The following is a 22,624-nucleotide window of genomic DNA, read 5'->3' as shown; positions in this document are numbered from 1 at the left end:
GTTATATCTTTAAACAGATGCACTGAAAATTTATCTAAATAATGACTGTTCTTATAAGAAAATCTGCTGTCATTTAGCATTTATTATCATAAAAATATTTAAAAATAGATTTGTGATAATGCATTCAGGTATGAAACAATTCTGAAGATGGTTATATTTGACATGGTTTGGTAGGGCTAAGTATTGTACACATGGAATCTATTATTGTAAAATTTACTTTAAAAAAATTTTTGTTTTTGGTTCTATTCAGAGGTACAGTGGGATAGAAAAGGAAATTGAAATAAAAGAAATAATAAATGAAAAGGAAAAAAATCATACAGGAAATATATTCCATCTGTTACTAATAATGAAAAGTAACTTAAAAGCTAATTTTGTAAAAGAAATGCAATGGACTTTTTTATTTTTATTTTTTTAATCTGTTTCACACCACTTTTATGATTCTTTTGACCACCTTTCGAAACAAATTACTTATAAAATTCATCATGAAAGACCTTTAACATTGTTTCTTATCATGTGTCATTACAAAATGTTTAATGACTGCGAAGCTTGAAGATAATATTGCAATTACATATTGTTTATATGAAGGAAGAAAAGGCTATGATATTCAAGAGTAGAACTCCTTATTAAATATCAATATAAGGCAAGTGACTTAACACAGTGCTTCATGATACCAAAACAAATAATATAAACTAATTATATTTAAGTTACAATAGAGAAAAAGAAAAGCACTTGTCTGTCTAGAAATAGGAGTTTTGGAAAATGTTTTCAAAAATTACCAAAATCTTATCCAAAAGAATTTTTCAGGCTTTATTCTATTTGTTGTTGTTGTTTGGTTACTATTAAAAAAAATAAAAACTTTCACAAATGTAGGATTTCCAATGCAACATTATTTAATTGTAACATATTTATACAAGCAAGAATAAATAATGGATACACCGAGTTGTTCTGCTTTTACTAATAACGGGCTGAATAAATGAAGTTTGGTTTTGATTCATTTATTTAATGTTATTCTTAAAGATCTGGCACCAATCTGCATGTCAAGGCATATTACTGTAGGTCTATATCTTCTTTCTTAAATTACTTTAAACAAAAAATCACCTATTTGTATTATTTTATTAGTTAGCTTTTTATTCAGTTGAGATAACTGAAAAGTTCTACTTAATTTTGTGCAATATTTTTAAAACATAAATTGTATTAATGTCCTTTGGCATTAGTAGTTTAGTTTCTCATTAAAGTCTCATTTTCTGAAAGAGACAATGCATATGTGTTTGTGTGTATTTGGAAAGGAATAATGACATAGAGACAATAGACCCGTGTTGATTTTAAAGATAATTTTCATTAAAACAGTGGGTTTAATATATGTATATATGTATGTATATATACATATACACTATGATTAAGCCATTTTTTACTGAAAAAAAACATTATTCCTAAACAGACCACTCACTTTTAAATGAATGAATTGCAATAATTTTTTACCAAAGTTGAAAGATCATCACTTGGAATGGTAATTTTAAGGGGGTGTAAGAACAATTTTTAATTTAAAATATTTCAACTTTCTTTTTAGTTGCTTAGTTCATTGTTGAAATTCTCCAGCAAGTTTTTTTTTGTTTAATTTTTATGTTTTCTCTTCTCTGTTCTTTTCATACATATGTCATTAGATTTATATTTTCTCTTTCAAAATGTCAGACTGTCAGACTGAGCCACTTCTTTTACAATTCCAGGTAACTCACCACTGTTTTTGCACTTTGATGCTTTGAAATATATCTAAGAGGTTTTCTCTTTTTTATAACTTACTGGGGAGAATCTGTTCTTTGCTTTTAGGATTCACAGAGCATAGTTTGTATTGCCCAGAATTTGAGGGTAATATTTGTAACCCTATTTACAGAGATGTTCAGAGATACACTTTTTAGTAGAGTTACTTTATAGCCACTTAATAGTAGGTCTGATTTTCTTATCATAGCCAATGGTATTTTCAATGTTGGTATAGCTATGTTGTGGAATAATTTAGCTTTCTTCTACTGAACCAGGACCTTCTCCCTTGAAGCAATGAGCATTTTAATTCACTTCTGAGATCTCTCTTGGATTCAAGGAACTGGAGTATTCCTAAATAAAACATAGATTGAGCTCTGACTCTAGGCACTAGTCACAAAAAGTAGTGTAAATAAGATAACATAAACATATGGTTTGACCCACCTTATGCAGTGCTCCAAAGCTGTCTCAGCAGATTTGGCACACTTATAGGTCACTACACACGTATATGTGATCCACATGGCATGTAAAACAGCAAAATTTCATGCTAGATGTAGCACTGCTATTGCAATGTTTTGGACCCATTAAACTAAAACTCAAAAAAAAAAAAGGAATCTTAGGGTTTTAGAAGTGATGCAGGAGGCCTAGAAGACCTAGTGCTCTATATACTTAGTAAATATGTATATTTATATACATACACATACTATGTAGATTATGCACAGTAAAATATTTGTATAAAATCCCTTTCCCTTCCACAGAAAACCTTGAGCAGTGCTGTTGCAAGCTGCTTCTCACCATGTGTCCTGGGGTTAGGGGTCACACCCTGGGTCCTATGCACTTAGCAATGTAGATTTGTCTGAGGGTATGTCTGTAATAGTAAATAAGAAAGGACAAAAGAGGCTTGGTCTTACAGTGTTATGTTTATATTAGGGTATACTAGGGATATGCCAACTTCTCAGCAAGCCCATGGCACAGCCTGCAATGTGCCCATATCACTAAGCAGGAAATCACATCTACAATGACTATGAGAAGAAATCTGTAGCTACTGCTGTTCCATGAGCTGCATCAGGCACCATCTGGGAGACCATAGCTAACTCCAAGCAGCTTGGATGTGAGAAGCAAGTAACACATGGCTTTAAGAGCAACACTATATAAAAAGCCATTTCAACTATGTACAAGGACAGCTGTTCTTAAAATGATGAAGATTTCTCCACACCATGGAGTGTCATGAAAAATGGGTCAAGTTTATGTTGGTTATTCAGCTTTCTATTCTAGTGCTGTTTCTGTAATATGGGTTTACCCTAGGCTTGGAAATTGTCTCCCAAATAAAATAACAGCCATTTCTATGACTCAATGCTTATTTATATACTATCATAAATTACATTATGCTTGCTCTTTGTCATGTTGCTTTATAAATTAATATGCAACTTTTGTCTACCATCATTCCCTGATCTATTTAACTTTCATCCCTGCTGTTGAGTGCAAAGTAGGAATTTCAGATTTTCTTTTTCCTTAGCTTACTTTTTTTTTTTTTTTCCCTCTAAATTTCATTTTGGTTTGTATGTCCATTTATTCAAATTTTCCAGCTTCTCTTTTATTATCTTTATGTCCTTATTAGAGTTTGAAAGGTCTCCTGAATAAGTACAATTTGAAAATGGTATTAACATAATGTTTGTTCCCTCTTAAGTGCTCTAATGAAGTTACTAAGAACATTTGTGACATAGTTGGCAAGTTCCCCAGAGTTCCTGACCCAAAGCATATTAACTCAAGCCATGCAATTTAAGCGATCTGTTTATTAAGAACAACTAAAACAAACAAACAAACAAACAAACAAACAAAATATAGTTAAATTGCACTAAACTAAATTTTGAATGGATGAAATAAAAGAAGAGGAGGGAAATGAGAGACTGAGAGATTTCTGGACTTCCAAGAACTAGGGGAAACACAATTCACTGTTACAAGGTTGAAAGCACCCTCAAATACTAATTCTGATCTTAAAAAAAAAAAAAAAAAAAAAAGACATAAAGTGATTTTGTTGCCTTATTCTTCCTTATTCTTCCTTAGCTGGCAGTTTAGATACCCAAACTTAAAGCTCATTCCAAACTACTACTTAACCATTATCATTCTTTGTTCTTCTGTATTTTCTTAAGAAAGTTCTAACAAGTATGCACAGAAATGCCTCTGTCTCAGTGGTTCTCAGTTTTTTTTTTGTTTTATTTTGTTTTTTTTTTTTATACCTGATATATCTATAAATCATCTCTGTTTCCACGTCTCATTTGGTAGATACTTTCACAAAATATCTACTGGTTTTAAGCTAGCACAAAACTCAGCCCTGCTCCTTTTTGATTGCTCAGTGATTAGATAATACATTCAGGATATAGGAAACCAAGACTCAAATTAACTTTATTGGAGTCCTTAATAAGATTTAATATTTTTGGAATTGTACTCAACTAAAAAAAAATAGTTTTTTGGGGGGTGTTATTAAAAGAAATAAGTAATCTGTAGTGGCATTTGGTGGTGCTGTTGTGTAAGAAAAAAGTAGAGCTGTAACAAAGGGTGAGAAAGATTGTTATGGCGAGTCAAATAAAATTAAAAGAACGACAGCTTCATTCACCTCTGTCATATCCAATCTTTCATTACTTCTTTTGACACAAAGATTTTAAATTAGGCAGAATCGTAGTTCCTAGTGTCTTGTATTCTTGATAACTACCAGAGAGGATATGGATCTTAAACGTGAATTTCATGCCTCTGAAGACTGACAGTTAATGAGGCTATTATTTTCACTTTTAAATTGCCGAAATGCAGAGTAGAAAATTGATGGTTTCAAATCCCTTACTGTCATCTTTCAGTGCAAATTTTATTCTTAATCTTTTAAAACCTTTTACAGTATAAAGTGAAGACTGAAATCGTCAGATGATTCAATACCGTATTTTCTATTGCAATGAGTATTTCATTAAGCCAATAACCTTGTTTCCCAGATATAAATGGTACGTGTTTGGAAAAAAATGAATACCTGTTCAAATTGCTTTGGCTGAGGTAATGTCTTGACATTGAACTTCATGTTCAGCACCTTGCAATCATTTAATTTACAATTATTCTTCAGAAATGTTCTTTTTCTAAAAGCCATTCAGCACCATGGCTGTAAACAAAGTCTTCAATCTGGCAATCATCTCTGCTTATTGTAGTTCGATTTAAAAGCATTTAAGATCTCAGCAAAGAACCTTGGGATCATCAGTATATACTGAAAAGCATTCAGATATCCATTAAAAAAAAAATAGAATAGACTAATTATGCAGTGGTTGGTTTATAAAGGGGAAAAATGACATATTTGGATTTTGAGCTATTCTGTTGAAGTTCTTTTTAATTATAAAAGTCATTATTGTGTTAACTCTTTCATCAAGTTTAGTGGATTTTGAACTTCTGGTGCTCCCACTAGGATTATATTATAACACTTGATGTGAGGTCAGAAAAGATGTCAGAGCTTTAGCAGGGTTTTTCAATGACAAAATTAAAGTTTTAGAATTGTACTTTGCTTCAAAGAAAGGGTCTCAGCAGTGGCACTTTTTGTCACATTAGTAGGCAGACACATCATTAGCATCTTTGACTTAAAAGAATAGGAAGCCTGAGGGTCCAAATTTTGCTTCTGTATAGTTAAAAGATGAGACACTCAGACTGTGCCTGTGGCCAACTGCTGTTTTCAATATAAGGGGCAGAATAAGCTCACAGTGCATTTCCACCTTTCACCTTGGTGCCCTATGTGCAATTTTATTTCATTTTTATTTGAGATGTGTTCTTTGGATTCAAATCCTAGGTGAGATCCTGAGTATCCTTAACTCCCATTGAGATCAGCAGCATTTGTAAATGTAGAGTATGTTATCAGCACATATTGAAATGCAGAGTATGTTATCAGAACCTCTTGGGATCTGCTTCAAAGCCTTGCTATGTTTGATTTATTTTAGGTGCATTTGATTTGTGTTTTATTAAAAGAAGTCTCTTCAAAAGTAATGGATAACATGCTTCAAAGACAAAATGCATTTGTGATCTCACAGAAACAGCATGGTCCGGTGGGTAAGTATTAACCTGGGAAAATGAGACCAGGATTACCAGGGCTTTCCATCGTCATTCATTGCTTTGCTGGTGGCCATCAGCAACTGGTTCCATCTGGCTCTTTTTTTTTTTTTTTTTTTTTGTCTGCAAATAAACTCTAATGATGAAAAGCTGATGTAAAAGTTTGGTATTGTTACCTTGATCCAATATTGGATGAAGGTAGTGCTTCTTCCCAAAAAAGTAAAGGGAAATGGACATGAAGAGAAACTTGAAATAGAGACGTGAACTCTGGATGTTTGGTGTTTTTTCTTGTTTTGTTTGCTTGTTTTTCTTACACATGTTCATATTTAAACATATCAGTGTTCAGTTTCTTTCTCCTTTCTGTATAATTAGATATCGACTAAACATTTCTAAGCTGTTATATGTTAAACCTTTTTTAAGAAGGCTAAAGAGTCAAGTCCAGATGCAGTACAGTAATATACATTTCTTACTCTACTTTGTTCCTCATCCATTATTCAAACTGCTATAGGAAAAGCTTGTATGTGTGACATGAGAGTAACAAAAATGTTGCAGATGTCAAAATTTTCAGATCCTAGCATCTATTGTTTGGCACCTAAATTCATGTGAGATGTTTTCCTGCTGTGGTAAACATTTTCTTTTTCTTACTTTTTTTGTTTGTTTGTTGCTTATTTTTGTTTTTCAACATTACAGTCATGGAGAATGGCTGCCCCTCTTGGGGATGTGTATACTACAGTTTGTACCTCAAGCCCCTGAGTAAACATAAACATTTATGCTGTTATGCCAGTAATATAACTTCCCTACTCCAGCTGAGTATTCCCCTGATTATGCAGCCAAGAATCACATTAGCCCTTTCAGTCACAGCACCACACTGGGAGCTAGCAAGATCATGTTCAGCTGTTTTTAACTTGAAAGAACAGATTGTTAGAAAGTAACATGTCCTCAGCTTCCTTGATTTAGAGCCTGAGTAAGCCTCTCTGAAGTGAGAGTTTTGGGACTTCAGTGAGATCAAGTGCAGCCATATTCTTGTATAAAAAGGAACTATTTAATACAATATTGCTGTTTAGCTTGCCTACTTAACATCATTGTAGGATCCTTACTTCTCTTATCACTGTAGGCAGCTGATATAGTCACTGGAGTTGGCTGAAAGTAATTGATAATTAAGATAATGAGTAATAGAAATGCACCGGAGAACATAGGCAATATTTCTATGTCTTTCTTTTTTCTACAGTACATTTTCTTTGTTCTATGACTTGATGTAGCCACAGCAACAGAAAAATTATCATGGAGCTTTCCTTTTATTAGAAGATGGAGGGTCAGGTTTTAGTGATGCTGTTCTCACAGCCAGTGCAAACTAACCCCAAAGCTACTGTAAGCAGTCTGGCAAGTTCATTACTGTGCAGAGGTGATCCAAAACAAAAAATGAGCTGGGATTTTTCTGTCTCTTCTCATGCCTGAAGCTGGGTAATATTGGCATTACTGTAAGAAAACATAAATGGCCAGTGTTGTTTTGCCAGGAGTTTTGTACCTTCCCAGGGAAGATAAGAAAGTTCAAATACTCTTACTTTTTACAGTTTGATGACATGAAGACTTAAAATGTTTTGGTTTGTACAGGGATCTCAGTTAAAAACAAGGATCATTAATTGACTATCTAACTCCTTGGTGGAGAATTTGCTGCTAATGTAGGCCAAAATGGACATCATGGTCCCCTGATTCAACACAGAGTCTTACGCCAGCCTTTCAGACTGGTTGATATATCAGCTGATGCTCAGTATCTCACCTATGTTTCCCAATTTTAGGTGGACATCTCACAGAAGAGAAAGAAAAATCCTGGTGTATTTATACTCTAATGTTTTTATCTAAGCTCTGCCTTTCTTTTAACCAGCAGAACTAAAACTATTATCTGAGTGATGCTTACAGCAATCGCTTAAAGCAATCTTCTCTAAATGCAGGCTGTTATGGTCCCATTTTTTTGCCACTACTCATTACTTATCCCTTCTTTCTTCCTTCTACTGTCTGAGTGCCTGAGTAGAATCATAGAATCATAAAAATCATAGGATATCCTGAGCTGGAAAGGACCCACAAGGATCACTGAGTCCAACTCCTGGCTCCACACAGCACCATCCCAAAATCAAACCATATGTCTCAGAACATTGTCCAAATGCTTCTTGAACTCCAGCAGGTTTGGTGCTGTGACCACTTCCCTGGGGAGCCTGTTCCAGTGCCCAACCACCCTCTTGGTAAATAACCTTTTCCTAACATCCAGCCTGAACCACCCCGATGCATCTTCTTACCATTCCCAAGGGTCCTAAATCCCAAACTGTTTCAGGGAATTGAGCGAACTAAGGAATAATACTTTTTCTTTCTTTCTTTTGCCAGAAGAATTTTCATCCATTTAGCTCCCCAAATTGTTCAAGATGTGATAACAGAAAACATGAAGACATAGTGGCAGGGCAATGCAGTAGAGTGTATAGCTGGGGATGGAAGAAGCAACTAAGATCACAGCAGCCTCAATTTAAATTTGTTGCAATTATTATGGACATGCACCTTTCATTTCCTGAATTTAAGCTGCTGATGGGAGAAGTGATCCCAGGGGAAATGTTCAGGAACCCAGACAAAAGTATTTTTAACCAGATGAGTTCATCATGCAGCTACATGAACCTCTGTGTTGGCAGTTTGAAGGTAACAGCAGCTAGAGACAAAAAACTGAGAGACTCAAGGATGTTTTTTTAGTGACAGTGAGAGTTTACTTCATCCTGAACTCGTATTGAAACCTTATATGCTTTAATTTGTACTTGTTTTAATTAAAAAAACAAAACCAATCTGCTTAGTTTTATAACTAGTTTGAAAAAGCACCTTACTTGTTCCTTGAAGCCACATGTATTTAAACACACTTTTTCAGAGGAATTTCACCATGGCTATCCTTTGCAACTTTTTCTCCTTCTTTTGCAGTCTCTTTTCTTTGCCTTCTCATTTTCTCTAGATACACAGAATTCATGGAGTGATGTGGGAGAATATGAAATGTATTTCTATGTTGTTATTTTCTTCTAATTTGCAGGAAGGTCGATCTTCAGTTTAAAGGTAACTAACTCTGACCGTCTCTAATCATGTTAGTTGCATTTGAATACTGTTTAAATGTGTATACAATATCTTAGATCGAAGTAAGCATGACAACCAGTGCAAATCAATTCAACCAGTGTGTTGAACTTGTATGCAGTTCAGAATGTATCATTATTTCTGGTCAGCTTATAACAGACTTTCAAACTCCAAAGAATATAATTTCGTGCTTTAAAAAGTATCAATGGAAAGAGGCAGTTAGTTGTTTTCTAAAATATTACACACCACTATCTTTTTTTTTATTATTATTATTATTTTTTTTGAATTATACCTAGGACATTACAGTGAACAGTAACATGTCTACAAACTAGATTTATCCTATGTATTTCAGATATTTCAGTCTAAGCTTCTAAAATGAAACAAAACTGATCAAATTATGTTTTGTGAATAAACCGGACAAACATGAGAGTTTTTATTAAACAAACAAACAAACAAACAAAAAACTCTTATTTGTTTTTGTTTTGTTGGTTGCTTTAATGGAACAAAGTCAGAACATTCTTTAAGGTTCCCAACCTCAGAATTTTACCAAGTGTGTAACCATAATATTTATTTTAACAAAAATAGACCCTGACATATACACTTATAACAAACAGAAAATATTTAATACTGAAAAAGGATTTGAAGTATTTAGTACTAACCCTGATACTGATAGCAAGTGGATAAACTCCATTTGAGAATTCACAATTTCTGATAGAATGGATGAATATAGAGTCATATTAAAAATGAATTTCCCAGAAAGTAAAGAAACTGAGTTTAGTACCCATATACTAGACATGGAATTTTGCCATATTTTTTCAGACACTTACTAGGCACTTATTTAGTAAACTTTGTCTCCTAGCTCTACATCAGGTTTTGTATTCACTAATGAAACTTTTTTGTTTTTTGAGCTACTGTCTAATTCCTTTTGTCTATTATTAGAAAGATGATTATTTGATTAAATTCCATTATTGATTAGAATGGAACAGTCTTCTAATATACGGCTTCTCTTAAATTACCTAACTCTTCGTCAGTTTACTCAATTGCATTATTTTTATTTAATTACAAAAAACTTTGTTGGACCATGGCATCTTCTTTATTCACTAGCATTCTGACATGAAAAAAAAACATAAAGCAGCATAAAACCAAACAGAAGTGCATCTTTTATTCGAGAGTCATCATTGGCATTTCAATACCTACCAAAGGTCTCTATCTGATTTCATCATGGAATGGATTGGTACAATTTCCCTATAACCAGGGAATAAAGTCAGAAATATTTTACCTCTCTTATGTATATATTCCTATGGAAATTAAATATATATTTTGTGCAAAAGCCCAATATAAAGCTCTTCATAACATCTAATAACTGCATCCTGGCTTTATAGATAAAGAAAATGGGTAGCACAGGCTATACGTAAATGCTGGAACATGAGCAAAAGTATTTATGTGTGTAAAACAGCTTTTGTTGTTTCAAAATGGCAGTAATAGACTTTGCATTTTCATCCATGTTTCACCTTCAGAAAACCAGAAAAATCAGTCTTTATTTTAAGAATGGCTTTGTATATATACACAACAGAGATCACTAGGGCCACAGCACTTAGATATTTTAAGCAGCACTTAAATTCATTCAGTGCCAAAGCCAAATAATTTTCTGCTATAAACTGGGAAAGTTATCATCTGTCGATAAAGTTCAATTAAGAATATTAACAGCATGACTGCAGAATTTGAGTTGGAAGGGATCGGTCAGTTAGATTTAACTAGTCCAACCCTTGCTTCCAAGTTAGATCAGACTGTCCAGGGCATTCCACAGCCTCCCAGGGCATAGTTGGGATGCAAACCCCAGCTATTGACTTTGGAAGAGAGAGTCACGCTGAGTCACCAGTGGCTTCTTGTCAGGTGTTTGAAAAGTCACTCAAGGGGTCTTTTGTTTAGCAAATGTGTATATATAATCCTATATTAATTGTCCACATGAACAGCCACTGCCTTCTTCGAGTTTCTCCAAGGTATGCCTTCCACTGCTGAACATTGGTGTGTGCTGGTGGACTTGGACAGGTCCAGCCAATTTAGAGCAGACTGCATGTATCTGTTCTGAAGGCTTCAACAGGACTGTACTTTGGGACATTTTCACATTTTACTCCTTGACTTATATTTCCCCCCCCATCAGTCTGTGGTTTGTTGATTGCTTTTCCCTCCACACCCCTAAGCACCTTATAGAATAAATTCACACAACCATTATCTCAACTCACGAGTTGTGAGAAATGTTGTGAGAAAGTTGTGAGAGTGAGAAACTTTTGCCCTGTTGGTTCTCTTCCCCCTCCCACTGTGGGGGATGTGAGCAAGTGTCTGCGTAGTGCCTAGCTACCTACAGGGGTAACCCACATGAACATGCCTGCATTTTCTTTTTTTTTTTTTTTTTTTTTTTTTTTTACTTTTTATTTTGTTTAAAATGCCAGCCTTGGACCTTCTTTCTTCTATATGGCTTGCTATGTAGGATAATTGTTTTATATAGTATGAAACATGTTTTTTTTTTTCTTCTTTTTTTCTTTTTTTTCTTAAGTTGTAACTGTTTTAAGAAAAAATGAATAATATATACATCCCTGACCTCCACTGAAGTGTCTGTGTTATGCATGCGAAAACTGCTGAATTCTGAGCAACAAAAACTGAGTGATTATTTGACATAAATGCCTTACTTAATTAATAACTTCTATTTGCTAAATGTCTATAGGCAAATTATTATTTACTCACGTTAATTCATCATTCAGGTTTACTTAACAGTTTTGCAGTTGATTGATTGAGTGAGTGACTGGGAACAATTCAAACTACCTCCATGTTTCTTAATACTCGGCTTGACAGCTATTAAAAAGTTGTTTCTGATCTCTAAATTTTCTATAGTTCTACATTAAATGTATCTTTGTGGGATTTATAATATCTGAGGATTTCTACATCTTATACATACTTATAGCTTGTGAATGTAGGATTTTTTTTTTCCTTCATTTTATGACTGAGGAACAGCAAGTAGAAAGTCAAGTTTTTTTTTTTTTTTTTTCCCCCTGTAGGTTCTTAGGCATACTTCCACTAAACCAGAGAAACAACATCCCATCCTTTGCCAGCTTAATTCCTGGACAATTTAACAGCCAATAAATGCTTTGGCTCTCAATATGATATAAAGAAGAGCCAAGTGTCTAAGGAATGGATTTTCAGGCACCTGTAAACTAAGCAGAGTCTATGTCAGTTAGGTATGAGATGGATCCATAGAGAAGGCTATAAACAAAAGCTGTGACTTACAACCCTTCCATTCCAGTCAACCAGAAAGCAATTGATCCAACATATTTAGGTCTAACGAACTATTGCTGTTGAAAAAAATAAAGGAACATCAATCTCTAGTAGGTACTAGAAAAGCATAATACGCCCACCTCCCGATTGAGGACTGGTGGCAATCTACTTATAGTTTCCAGACAGAAAATGCTTTTTTTTTTTTTTTTTTTAATTAAAGATGTCAGAGCCCTGATTACACCAGTAGGTTTTAATTTCCCTTACAAGCTTCACCCCCAATACCATTCCCATAGCCCCAAGGGCTCATGACAGCCATGGGTCAAGCACATAGTCCCTACCTGAGCTATATCATTAGTGTAATTATTTCCAGCTCTGCCTTTGCTTTTATCTGTTCCTTGCTACCCAGGCCCTGGCACCTCACATGCTATGTTGCAGGCTGTTGATGGACTCTGTTAGCAGTCCCTGGCACTGCCTGCTGTCTCTTGTGATATTGTGCCCCTTTGGCGTCACCCTTGGCTCCCAGTGTATTTCCTACAGTCCTACAGCTCTCTGACAACAGACAGAAGTCAGAACTCAAGCACAAAATGAACAATTCACCAAAAAGTAATAGTTGAAATGAACTGGAATGCAAAGTCACTTCTGTACAAGCCTTTGTCTGGAATGTCACATCTTTCTTCAACAAATCAAGAGCAATGTAGAAAGTCATCAATTACAAAATTCACTCAGAGCTTGCTTTAGTAGTCAGTCCTTTCTGTCTGTCCCTACACTGGAGAAGAGAGCATTGGACAAACATGAGGAAGTACGAACAACACTGCAATATACCACTCTATCTGAGAACTGCTAAGTGCAACTTCTTTGCTTTGGACAAAAAAGAACACTGGCATGTTCTTTTCCCTCTCCTCTCTCTTCCTACTGTTTGCCAACTGTTAATGTAGTTATCATAATCAAAAACTTATGAAAATAATCATTTTTTCTGAAGTTGATTATTGTAAATTATCAACTTCAGAAAATGGAATGTGGAGTTATGAAAATATTCAAGAATTCATCTAGGACCAAGTACATATTTTGGACAAGTTTGGACAGGTTGGACAATAGAAAGAGATTGCACATATAGATGGCATTTTGTTCAGCCTCAAGGACAGGCTTTAACTCCAGTTTAAGAAACCAAACTTTAAATGCTGTCATTTTGGTGTGACTAAAATGCCAGCATTTAGGGCAGGAGTCATTTAGGGCAGGAATGACAGAGTTAAGGGCAGGAATCTTTTACCTAAACTCAGGTAATAATTTGAGTTATTTTACCCTGTTTGAGATACTATGAGATATGAGACATCTGCACATGTCCTGCAGGTGTGTTTGGACCTATGGGAAACTGGGATTTCTTGGACTGGGAGCTATAGGCCAGTTGAGGGAATCCAAAACACTTCAAATATTCAATAGTATAAACCTTTCTTGTGGACAAGGATTTTGAGCTTTCTGACATCACAATATGTTCTCCGGACACTAGCTGCTACTCCAGAAAGGAGATAATCCCCTAAGGAGATCTGCTAGAGAAGAAATTTTGAATTTTATGAAACTTTAGATGAGTCATGGATTTTCAGGAGGACATATAGGAAAAAGTAGTTCTTTTGTTTCTGGTAACGAAGAATACAACATATATTTTTGGACCCTTGCTACAAACTATGTTTTGATTGTTTGTTCATTTGATTTTACATATGTATAAGCAGACTGCAGCTGGCTTTAAAGGTTGTTCATTCCCAGAAAAATACAAATGTATGATTTTCTTTCTTTCTTTCTTTCTTTCTTTCTTTCTTTCTTTCTTTCTTTCTTTCTTTCTTTCTTTCTTTCTTTCTTTCTTTCTTTCTTTCTTTCTTTCTTTCTTTCTTTCTTTTTTCTTTCTTTCTTTCTTTCTTTCTTTCTTTCTTTCTTTCTTTCTTTCTTTCTTTCTTTCTTTCTTTCTTTCTTTCTTTCTTTCTTTTTCTTTCTTTCTCTCTCTCTCTCTTTTTCCTCTCTTTCGTCTCTTTCCTCTCTTTCTCTTTCTCTCTTTCTCTCCCTTCCTTCCTCCCTTCCTTCCTTCCTTCCTCCCTTCCTTCCTCCCTTCCTCCCTTCCTCCCTTCCTTCCTCCCTTCCTCCCTTCCTCCCTTCCTCCCTTCCTCCCTTCCTTCCTCCCTTCCTTCCTTCCTTCCTCCCTCCCTCCCTCCCTCCCTCCTCCCTCCCTCCCTCCCTCCCTCCCTCCCTCCCTCCCTCCCTTCCTCCCTCCCTCCCTCCCTCCCTCCCTTCCTTCCTTCCTTCCTTCCTTCCTTCCTTCCTTCCTCCCTCCCTCCCTCCCTTCCTTCCTTCCTTCCTCCCTCCCTCCCTCCCTCCCTCCTTCCTCCCTCCTTCCTTCCACCCTCCCTCCCTTCCTTCCTTCCTTCCTTCCTTCCTTCCTTCCTTCCTTCCTTCCTTCCGTCCTTCCTTCCTTCCTTCCGTCCTTCCTTCCTTCCTTCCTTCCTTCCTTCCTTCCTTCCTTCCTTCCTTCCTTCCTTCCTTCCTTCCCTCCCTCCCTCCCTCCCTCCTTCCTTCCTTCCTTCCTTCCTTCCTTCCTTCCTTCCTTCCTTCCTTCCTTCCTTCCCTCCTTCCTTCCTCCCTCCCTCCCTCTATTTCTCTCTCTCTCTCTTTCTCTCCCTTTCTCTCTTTCTTCCTCTCTTCCTCTCTTCCTCTTCCTTTCTTTTTTTTTCTTTTTTTTTTTTTTTTTTAATCCTTTTTGTTACTAGTATCAACACAGTCTAAGTTCAGAAGTCTACAACTGGAGTATATATTATGAATAGAGATTTCTGGTTTCCTGTGTGCCGGGTTTCTCACCTAGTGCGCAAGTACAAGTACAAGCAAAAGTACAACATTAGTGAATGCCAGGTTTTGCACATAGGTGATTCCAAATACTCTTTCTATGAACATTCATGGAACTGCAGTGCTAAAGCTTAAATTTCAAAAGTTATTCAAATTAAGGTAAAGCTTTACATTATTTATTATTATTATTATTATTATTATTATTATTATTATTATTATTAATGTTTATTTTTGAACTCTACAAAAGGTAAAAAGGAGCCAGCATTTCCACACTCCACACAAGTGGAATGCATAGTCTTACAAATACTTATTTTCATAGCTTGACAGCACTATGTATTCATTCAGAGAAGAAATATACTGCCTGTTAGAGTTTTATTTGTTTATTTATTTATTTATTTATTTATTTGGAGGTGCAATTAATTGCACAGATGTATTGTTTTCATATTTGGCAAAGCCAATATAAGCTGGAAGACACCTTATGTTTCATATCTTTAACTCAATGTGCATAAAATGAACAAATGTACAGATGTTTATTAAACCACTGTCTTGTTTACATCCCTATTCCACGATTTTTCAAATAAATATCGTTTGTATTCACTAACACCAAAACTGGAGATCTTACAGTTATTCAGTAAAGAAAATAAAAATAATTTAATTTCAGCAGAGATAGGTATGAATTGATGAGTCAGTAGACAAATTGCAATGTCTCCAAATAAAATATTGTCCTATGAATAAACCACAATATCAGAATCCTTCAAACCAATAGATGTCATATTTCTTAGTCAAATGTTTGCTCTCAAGAACATATAATTCATTGTAAAAATTGTTTTTGAAACAATCTTTGACATATGTGAGAGTGAAAATGTGATAAATGTTTCAATATCAAATATCAGGTTACGCAATTATTTGGAAGCATAGGTTTAAATCTTTATATTAGGTTCCAAAGAATTGTCCATGGTATCTGAAAAAAAATAATAATAATAAAAAAGAAATTATTTATTCTATTTACAGGCCTTGGAACATCTTCAAATTTGAATACATATAATTAAGTAGGAACTTAACACACAAGATTTGGGGTAGACAGGATTGGAAAGTCCAGGGTATGTTGGCAGAACTTTACAGCATTCCTAAATGATTTCAGGATGTGCTGTACTTGAGAGGCTGAAGGAACCTACTTCTCAGCCTTTTACTTGTGTCCTTATCTTGCAATATCCATCATATTGTTTTGACTTCTAATAATAAAGAGTAGACCCAATGTGGAAAGGATGATCATTTGCTGAGTACCTGCAATGACCTTCGGAGACATTAAGTGGTTTGAATACTTTCCATTAGGTAGGATTTAGGCCAAAGAAACCTGATGTACTTCACTTCAGTAGCCATTGCTGTAGCACAAGACATTCGGAAGGATTCTACAACAGAGCAGGAAGGTGAATTTTGGAGTATGATTTAGAAGTATATCCTTCCTCAAACACCTGACCAGCTCTTTGATCAGATAAAAAGGGAATTTGTATTCTCACTGACAATTCTGACAGGTCTTATGGCTGCAATATTGTCAGATCTTGAAGTCTTATTCTATATCTCTTGACGTGATGTATTTTATTAAAGTTCACCTGATTATCTGATGTCCTCTGTTTTCATGCATTGAAAAACCGTTATTATTGTCCCTACTATAAATCTGATTCTAGCCTTTAAAGCTGCAGTGCTTAAAGCTGCTGAAAAAAATAAAAATAAAAATAATAATCAGTTCTGGAAAGAAAATAAAAGAAAGTAAACAAGCAAATGAACAAAAGACAGATTTTTTTTTCCTGTAATTTGTAAGCCAATGTAATTCTTCAAACTTGCTGGCATATTTCTTTATGGTTTTTGACAAGGGGATTTGCCAATATGGTGACTGAATTTTTAAGCCAGTCAAAGGAGTTAAGCTCTGGTCCTTTTGCTTTTTGCTTAAATCTGTGAATCTGTCTACGTGATTTCTTTAGGCTTTTATTTATCTATTTATTTATTTATTTATTTATTTATTTATTTTTCAACTAACCTACTATGTGTTGAACATATTGTTTTTAAGTAAAATCTTGAAGCAGCTTAAGGAACCTTTGAATTACAATTTCAAAGTAAAAGGAAACACTAGCTGAGTGATGGCAGAGGGAAACAGAGAAGGAACCTATATGCTCACACAATCTACTATTTTTTTTACTTCAGTCAGAGGTGAATCACTTTGGATTGATTTGGATTAAATCTGGAGGACATTGATTTTTCTATGTTCTCACTGCAGAAAACAAAAAGAGAGGTAAATAGTCCAGGCAGTTATGAAGAACAGTTAAAGTCCTTTAGAAGACTAAGTTATAAACTTTGCTTAAGAGTTTTATTTGCATATTTTAACTTTAAATACCTCTTAGATTACTAGAAATTTAGTTTTCCTTCCCATATCAATTAGAGTCTGTGACTTCTAACATTTTATTCTGATTGACTTTCACAAAAGATAAAATAAAATAAAATAAAATAAAATAAAATAAAATAAAATAAAATAAAATAAAATAAAATAAATTAAATTAAATTAAATTAAATTAAATTAAAAAAAAGTTATATGTTAAAATATGATTTGACAATATACCTTTTGTTCTCTAAAGAGTTTTCAGAGGTTGCTGTAGTTTGCTCATGAGGCTGTTAAAAATGTCTAGATTGTGTTCCCCGGCATTACAACAGAAAAAAATATACAGAAGGCAGAGCTGACTCAGACTACTTATTTTAAAATGCTGAATTTTGTTAATGGAGTCACTTTAAATAGTAAACCTGACTAGTTCATCTTTTATGCAACAGTCTGGATAAAAACAAACAACACCAACAAAAACCAACAAAAGAAGATCCATTTCTGCATGCAAAACTCATGCTCAAACTTGATATTGTTGTTGCACAGTAACATAAAAAGAGCAGACAGAATAAGAAAGGGAATTTGGCACTTTACTTGCATCATTCAAAAAAGAACATCAATTTTTCCACAGTATGTAAAATTCTGTAGTTTCAGTATGCATAATGTTGTCTCAATAATTACAGAAGGAACAATTATTTAGTTTAGAACTTATTTATTTAATAAAATTGTTAAAGGTGTTAGGAATATTTTCAATTAAATGGAGTTATATGAATATATTTGATTTGATCAAATTTTCTATCAATATATTTAATGTTCTGGAACCTATTAAGGATCAGAAATTCAGTTCCTCCATCCTTTTCTGCCAATATATTTTGTAAGAGCCAATATGCTGAAAAAGGCAAAATGGGGGCTCAAATCGAAGACTGGAACCAAAGTTATCAGCTAGGTCAGTGTCCGTATATAAGCACTGTAGTCTTGTTTTTGTGGAAAAAAAAAAAAAAAAACACAAAACACCACTGTTTTTATTATAGATGTCTCTTGATGATGTAAGGGCTATTACATCAGTATATTCTTCCTCATTCTTCACTTCCATCTAAATGTTGATATTACTGTATGTATTTTTTTCATATCTCAGGTTTGCATGGTTTTTCTTTCTGTAACAGTATGCATCAGTGCTTTGAAAATAATAGAAATATTTTAGAAAACTAAACTAAAATAAAATAAACACTTTTTTTTTCTTTTAATTGAAAGCATTTCTCTTCAGAATTGTGATCAGTAAAATAAAAACAAAATATAAGTGAATTAAGGGATGAGTTGAGAGGTGAATGATCCATTTTTATTTATTTACTTTCAACCCCCATTTATCTTACGTGAACACGTGAAATGGAATAGCTGCCTTTTTTGTTACAACTTCTGATCTTAAGTATATGTCCCTAGTGCACAGCTGTGAAATATCAAATTTAATTCTAAATGAGCTAATCTGGTTACTGGGAAACACACTATTCCTGGCAGCATGTATATTTAATCCAGCTCCTCAGCTGTAAACTGCTGGATTAATTTTTCTGTGCACTGCATAGTGCAGAAAAGGCATGCATACTCAAAGACAGCAGGAGACCACAGCATGGGGAGAAACTATCCTTTCCTTCCAAGTTACATTTATTTCATCTGTTTGTTATCCACAATGCATTGGCCAGATTTATCTTTAAAAATTTTTTATCAGGCTCTGGTCTATGGGTTTCTGTAGAGTCTCTTTTGATTTACCCCGATGTCAATGAAAGAAGGATAAGGTTACAGAGCTCTCATGAGATGTCTAGTCATAAGATGTAATAATAAAGACAAATGGATGCATTGTTTTATGTCTGTTACTGTGTCACTAGGCAAGGGCTTTGAGTCAACACAAAACTAGTGCTCCTGCAGAGGAAAAAAAACAAAAACAAAAACAAAAAAAAAAAACCTTGCATCTAGATCAAGCTGTACTAGAAAAGGAAATAGAATTGGTGCATAAATCTCCCGTTGCTAAAAACAAAATTGCAGGAACAGAATCTGCAAATATCTTGTCACAGTTCACTAGGAAATTACTGTAGGTAATCGTGTTTACTTTCTCCAGGAGATGTCACTCAAGACACTGGTAAATGCACATTTCAGACGTTTTCAGTAAGAACACAGTCAGAATGAACTATAATGTAAAGCTCTGTTCACTCTAAAAATAACTTGGCCTATTTCAATAACACTACTGCCATATGTACGTGTCAGGAGCAAGGAATGCAGTTTTCAGCTCTGTTTTTCTGTAAAATACATTTGTCTGCACTAGTCCATTAATGAGTCATCATTTATTTACATCCACTAGAGAGTGGTGCTCTAAAGGAGTCCAAACTCAGCTGAGGAGAGAGATCTGGGGAAAAGACAATTCATAGTGGAGCTATTCTAGCCTGAAGGAAGCACGTACTGCTGGCAGTTTACTACATATTTAATTTACATACTGATTTATGATTCTGTTGCATTAAAAAAATAACCTATAAATACAAAGTAGTGTTTCATGTTACGAGGGATTCAAATCAGACTGTGCAAATCAGACTTTTAGACAAAAAGCAGATCTCTGCTTCTGAAAGCAAGGCAAAGTAAGGAAAAGAGAAAGAGAAGGGGGGGGGGGCGGGGGAGGGGTGGGGAAGAGAGAGAGAAAAGAAGAGCCAAAAGGGGGAAAAAGAAAAAAAAGTAAAAAGGGAGGCATATGTAAAGAAATACTGAACTGCAAGAAGACAAAGATGATTATGGATTTTTTCTTCCCTTGTAGCTTCCCCAATGCTTTCATGGAACCATTCCTTTCAGCAAGCATTAGAAAAGAGCTGCATGATTTAACAAATGAAAAGCATTGGAAAGAACCTGTATGATTTAACTGATGAAGGCATAAAGATAGAGTGTTACCAGGAAGAAAACAAAGAAAGTAACTGAAGAATGAAAGAAACAGAAAAGCTGAAAACAGAATTAAGGTTGCCTGTGGAGGTTCTCCAGAGAACAAGGACACTGGGCCAAGAAAAGCACAATGGAGATTTTGCCTGGCTGGGGTAACAGGTACAGAAGAGGTTTGGAGTTCTCAGAAAGCAAAAGGAGATGAATTGAGAGCCAGTAAATGAACACAAATGAGCCATTGTGGGATGGCTAAGATCACATGGAGGAAAGACTATCTTATTGATCTCAGATTCTCTGTTAGCTCAAGTTGGCAGAGTGTAGGTTATCAATTTGTAAGTTCCAGTCTTAGTGAAGAACAAAGATTAACATTTAAGTCTCTACTTGTTATAATTACCATGAAGAGCCCAACACAAAATATTATCAAAGATAAAGAGTTACAGCTATTCCAGTAAACAAAAGAGGTTCAGGAATCTATTCCCTGGTTCTGATGTTAATTGGGAAGGTTTGACTGTATGTATACATATTAAAATCTCTAAGCCTCCAAAACAGTGCATTTGAGAATTTTGTTTTGGATACTGAGTGTTGGCTTAAACCTGTCTGGGCGACTTACACTTGACACAGATCAAAGCTCTGTCAGGGATTATTTCAACAGTTTTATGGTAGTGACAAATAACTTCTTCCAGCACTGCTTATTTTCCCAATACCACTTTGTAAAATAATTATATATGGGATCAAATCAAGAGATCAAGTTTGCTGATATAAAACTTTATATAGTTGCTGTGTAATCTTTTTCTGGGGTGTCAATTTAAGGTGTCATTTTAGTGATTTAAACATAAAATTCATAAACCAAAAAATTACCAGATTATGTTAACTGATTCAGCAAAACCTTTTATGTTAAGGTTTTTGGTAAATTTTTTGTTTGTGATAAAATAGAATTGTTTAAGGAGATAAATGCAAAGACAAAATAGAATTTGTAGGTATTAATTAAAATGTATACTTGCCTAGCTTTTTTGAGGAAAATATATGCTTTCTTATTCAACTATAGAATATGTAAGATGTCCACACACAAGTGTATTCATACCCATAAGCATATGTTAAATAACCCAGACATGTGGTTAATGGTTTACCACAACTTTAAGCACAAAACTACCAATGATGCCTAATTTTCCAAAGCTGTTGCTGCATGTCTATTTTTTTTTTTGTTGTTAGCTTGTTTCATGGCAAACTTTAGTTTATGTGGGTTATTTTCTGTGAGATGTGGTTATAATAAGGGACAATGAAGAGTTCTGCAGGAACAAATCCTAGCAAAGATGAAGGTCAGACTCTCTGGAGAAGTAATTATCAGCAATTATAGACCAATCTGGCAAATTGTGGGCAGAAAGTGAAATTTAAACTTCTGGAAACCTTGCGCTGAGAATGGACTGGCTCCAGGAGGTCTGCTAATGAATCTGGTTTATAAAAATCCTCTACGTCTTGTATCTTTGTATGCATTTAAACTTGTTTTTTTTTTTTTTTTTTTTTTTTTTCTAAAACATAATTTAATTAATGGGAAACAACTTGAAAGAAAGATAAATATACCAAATTATCTTTTTACTCTTAAACACAAATACTGTGTGTCCCACATTAAGGTTATTCCTCATTGGTCCTGAGAATGTCAACAGAAGCACATCACAGAATTTGACATTTCCATCAATATAAACTGTTTAATTTTATTGCCTATGAATGCCACATTTATGATTATTATTTTTTTTTTTTTGCCTAAGAAAAGAAAAATCAGTGTAGGATTCCAGCTAATTTTCCCTTATATTGTAAACCCATAGTATTTGAATGATTATGAGTTAGAGGTTCTGGCTTTCACTGTATTCTAAACTAACATAAATCTTTTATTTGTGTGTAAGAAAAGTGAAAACTATCAGGAGAATTGGTTTTATATAGAGTGCTAATTGCTCATAAAAATAACACAAACTTCATGAGCAATACAAATGGTCTTTAAGTGCCATAGGCTAGTGCTATTAGATTAATGAGCCACTGACTTTAGCTTTGATGCCTCTTCTAATTACGCATGATTCGCCATTTCTTTCAGGAGAAAGGTGTCTAATTAATTAGGTACAAAATGTCATCTATAGGTCGTTGACAGCATGGAAGATTACCACTCACTCAGTTTAGTCTTCTGGCAAAATTATTACTCCTCTAGGATTACCAGCAAATGTCATTATTGAATCAAAATTATCTCCTGCAGTAGGAAGATTACAGAAGAGAGAGAAAGAAAAAAAAAAAAAGGCAAGCAAACCACAAAAAATCCTCAACATCTCTAAAACCTTCCTTTCCACCCTGACTGATAAA

The sequence above is a fragment of the Anser cygnoides genome, chromosome 1 (genome assembly GCF_040182565.1).
Source record: "Anser cygnoides isolate HZ-2024a breed goose chromosome 1, Taihu_goose_T2T_genome, whole genome shotgun sequence".
NCBI lineage: Eukaryota > Metazoa > Chordata > Aves > Anseriformes > Anatidae > Anser > Anser cygnoides.
The sequence above is the reverse complement of the archived record's forward strand: the minus strand, read 5'-3'. Positions refer to the sequence as shown.